This window comes from Phascolarctos cinereus, unplaced genomic scaffold, assembly GCF_003287225.1.
Source record: "Phascolarctos cinereus isolate Bilbo 61053 unplaced genomic scaffold, phaCin_HiC Scaffold_9;HRSCAF=440, whole genome shotgun sequence".
Lineage (NCBI taxonomy): Eukaryota > Metazoa > Chordata > Mammalia > Diprotodontia > Phascolarctidae > Phascolarctos > Phascolarctos cinereus.
Genome location: NW_027556402.1, coordinates 27,015,304 through 27,019,705, shown reverse-complemented (window position 1 = coordinate 27,019,705; position 4,402 = coordinate 27,015,304). Strand labels below are relative to the sequence as shown.

Here is a 4,402-nt window from a genome sequence, read left to right as displayed (position 1 = left end):
GTAGCACAGAGGATAGAGAACCGCCCCTGAAGTCAGAAGCACCTGAGTTCAAATCCAGCCTCAGACCAAACACTTGACACTTACTAGCTGTGTGACCCTGGGCAAGTCACTTAACCTCAATTGGCTAAAAAAAAAACCCCAAAACGGAATTTCATTTTTGAGGATTCCTTCTCTCTCTTGGGATTATTTCTCTTGACAGACTTTAACATATGGTATACTCCCCAATTTTTCCTCTGAATTCTTGAAAGTCTCTTTTTCAAAATTGGAAGAATTGAGCATATTTTTAGGCAGAAGACAAGGCATTATTGAGAAGGGAGAGATTAATCATTCAAAGAGGAGAAATAACATTTAATTACTCCCATAGGAAAAGGAAAGTGGAGAGATCTAGGACACAAGTAGATCCTCTAAGACAGAAAAGTATATAGAGAGGATAGGTGAAAATAAATAAAAGTTTGGATTGTGTGGAGGGAAGTTTAGGGATCTAAAATTGAATAGTCTCTTTTTTTTCAATGGTGTGAAAAGACAAGTCACTTCCTTAGGATGAGGATTTGGGGCTATATTGAGAGAAGAATGAATGTTAGAGATGCCCAAAGCCTAATGAGAGGATACACACACACACATACACACATACATATGCATGCATGCATATATACATGTATATACATATATTCCCCCAATTACTTGTTAAAACAAAATTTCAACTTTTTTTATAGTTTTGAGTTCCAAATTATATCCTTCCCTCCCTCCACTCCCCTCTCCCAGAGACAGTAAGCAATCAGATGTAGGTTATACATGTGTAATTACATAAAACAGTTCCCTACTAGTCATTTTGCATGAGAAAATTCAAATGAAAGAAAATGAACAAAAGAAAGTGAAAAATAACATGCTTCAGTCTGTATGCAAACAATCTCTCTTCTCTCTCTAGAGGTGGATAGTATGCTTCATAATTAGTTCTTTGGGATTGTCTTGAATCATTGTATTGCTGAGAGTAGCTCATTCACAGTTTTTTCATAGAATAATATTGCTATTACTGTATACAATGTTCTCCTGTTGTGTTCACTTCACTTTACATCAGTTCATGTAACTTTTCCAGGTTTTTCTGAAATTTTCTTGCTTGTCACTTCTCAGCACAATAATATTCCATTATAATCATACACAGCTTGTTTAGCCATTCCCCAATTGATGAGCATCCTTTCACTTTAGCTACCACAAAGAAAGCTGCTATAAATATTTTTGTACAAATACGTCCTTTTCCCTTTTTTGATGTCTCTGGGATAGAGGCCTAGCAGTGGTATTGCTGGATCAAAGGACGTGCACAGTTTTATGTCCCTTTGGGCATAATTCCAAATTGTTCTCTATGATGGTTGGATCAGTTCACAATTCCACCAACAGTGCATTAGTGTCCTGGTTTTCCCACATCCCTTCCAACATTCATAATTTTCTTCTTTCCATATTAACCAATCTGATTGGTGTGAAGTGGTACCTTAGAGTTGTTTTAATTTGCATTTCTCTAATCAATAGTGATTCAGAGCATTTTTGCATATGACTATAGATAGCTTTGATTTCTTTGTCTGAAAACTGCCTGTTCATATCCTTTGACCATTTATCAATTGGGGAAGGACTTGTATTTTTATAAATTTGACTCAGTTCTCTATGTATTTGAAAATTTGTTAGAGATAGTTGTTGCAAAATTTCTGCTTTCCTTATAATTTTGGTTGAATTGGTTTTGTTTGTGCAAAAACTTTTTAATTTTATATAATCAAAATTATCAGTTTTATAATTTATGATGTTCTCTATGTTTTCTTTGGTCCTAAATTCTTCTTTTATCCATAGATCTGACAGATAAATAATTCCATGGAAAGGCAATTTTTTTTAAAAAAGGAAACCGTAAGGAAAAACAAGGTCCATTGGAATAACCCAGGAAACAGCAGCCAGGGATGCCAGATCACAGTTTTCTTTTCCTTTTATTTATTTATTTTTTGGGAAAAAAATGGTCTTGTACATGGAGTATAATGTTTTAAACTCAAGACAATACATAGACAAAAATATTAACTCCCACATCTATCACACATCTCTGCAAAGAAATTATATGGAACATGCATCCAGTCAAAATCAATATGTTCTGTCTCTTGAAATGTCATCCAGGTTTCTCCAAGAAGAGCCCTGTACTGCATTTTTGTCTTGAAATGTCCTCAGAAGGCTCTATCAATGATAAGACATCACGATAAAACTCCCAGAATCCATTCAAATAGCAAAGGAAAAGAGAATAAGGAGAAGCTATTCAAATTTTATCTTCTTTCCTTGTGGCTTGTTTTCTCCTCCTCCTCCTTGGCTTCCTTAGAAACTACCCCAACCTCCAAAATTTCCTTGGCCTTTACCACCAAAGCTCCCTTGGCTTCCTCTACTTCCTCCTCAGCCACTGAAGCACTGCCACTATAGTTGACACCTTGTCCTCCAAAATCACTGGGTTTGGCCCACTCCAGAATTACTTTGTTTTCAGCAACTTCCTCATCTTCCATGGCCTCTGTCACAGCTTTGGCATCTTCTGAGTTGAAGTCCATAAAACTGAACTATTTAGATCACTCTGTCTCCCTTTATGTGACTACTGGCACCAACAGAGTCATGAAGTAAAGCTTTCAATGTTTCTTCTATCACGTCTTTGAACAGACCTTTGAGGAAAAAGTTTTGTTGGACTGGCTCCTTGGTCCTGCACTAGTTCTTTTCTGTCCCTTTAGCTCCAGCCAGATGGCACTGCCTTCAATCTCCATACCGTTACAAGAATTCAGAGCTTCTTTTGCATCTTCCATGGAGGCGAATGCAATGAATGCCTACCCTTTAGTTCAGCCTTGCTTGTCCTGAGGCAAGCTGATTGACGTTGCCTCCTCAAAAACTTCCTGCAGACTTTCTTTAGTAGTATTGTAGGCTAGATTATTCAGAACTAGTGTCTTTGAGTCTCTTGAATTCTCTTATCCTTGACTTGTCTCCCCTTTGTAGTAGTCTAAAATCAGTTCCCAATCATCAGTTCCCTGTTTCCCTTCCAAGGCCTTATCCACATCTGCTTCTGTCTTAACTTCAATGTAGGCAATTTCTTTGGGTGTCTTATCCTTGGTGAAGACCAGTCTAACTTAATAGCATCTTCACACTTCCTTGACCTCCTTCACACTTTACTTTTCCAATTTCATTTCAAAGTCAAGGACTTTGGAGCCACTGAGTTCCAAAGCCTTTTCCATGTCATCAGCAGATTCAAATTCCACACAATCAAATTTCCTGGTTGTACCAATTTGAATGTCCACAATTGTAAAGTCCTCTTTTGTAAAGAAGTCCAGGATGACAGTTTTTAACTCAGAAGCAGTTTTGTTAAAGTTCAGTTTACCAGTGAAAAGGTTGAAGTTCGTAAATGTTTCAGCTTCCAATTTATTTTTCTTGGCTTCGGGGGCTTTCTGTTTGCCTACTTCCTTTTCTCTTTTTCCCTAATGCTTCTTTGATGGGCACTTCCTTTTCTCCCTCATCTTCTTCCTTCTCTTCCTCCTCTGATTCCTTGGATTTCCCACCTTTCACAGTGTCAGCTTTCACAGAAGCAACCTTCGTTTTTGGTGGTGTGGTATCAGAGCATCTTCCAGAGTCATCCTCATCACTATCATCGTCCTCCTCATCCTCAGATTTTTGTCTGACTAGAGCTGCTTCTATTTTTGCATGTTTGGGTGACTGAAATTCTTTATCCTCCTCATCCTCACTGCCCTCCTCTTTAGAATCACTGTCTTTTTGGCATTCTTCCCATTTTTTTGCCCCTTTGGTAGGGGTGGGGGCTGCTGCTTTAGCTGGAGTAGTTCAGAATGTCATAACTTGTTCTCCACTTATTTACATCTTTTGTTCACATTTCCTTTATTCAATATTAAAGGAGTATTTTTATGATTCCTGAATGCTGTCATGTATATTCATTTATATATATGTACATATATATAAAGATATTAAGACACTGACATTCATTAATATTCCCTTTCTTTTTCTTTTTTTCTTTCTTTTTTCTTCCTTCCTTCATTTTTTCCTTCTTTTCTTTTCTTTTTTCTCTCTCCACATAGAGTATCACACCCTCACCTGCTAGTACTCTGCCTAAAGAGAATGCAAATTTTAATCTCTGAAACTTTTTTTTATTTTTGTTTTTGACCAGCCTTAATCCCATATCACTCTGGTCCCAGACCAAGCCCTACTTGGTCACAGTTTGGGCCCTTATTGGCGCAGAATGAATGTAAATAACAATTGGTTCTGTTTTGGCCAGAAACCCTGAGAGTCTTCCCCTCCTGTATCTATTTTTTTTAAAAGAGGTCATTCTTTGCCTCACTTTTTATTAAGCCTTAATCACTGAATGAGTGCTGCCTCAGTCAAACTGAGACCTGTTAAAGAC

At 37.4% G+C, this 4,402-nt stretch overlaps 1 pseudogene; it reads right to left on the bottom strand.

Annotated features, from left to right (window-relative positions):
• Window positions 1–2,277: 2,277 nt before the first annotated feature.
• On the bottom strand, window positions 2,278–3,828 carry LOC110209650 (nucleolin pseudogene; annotated as a pseudogene).
• Window positions 3,829–4,402: the final 574 nt, after the last annotated feature.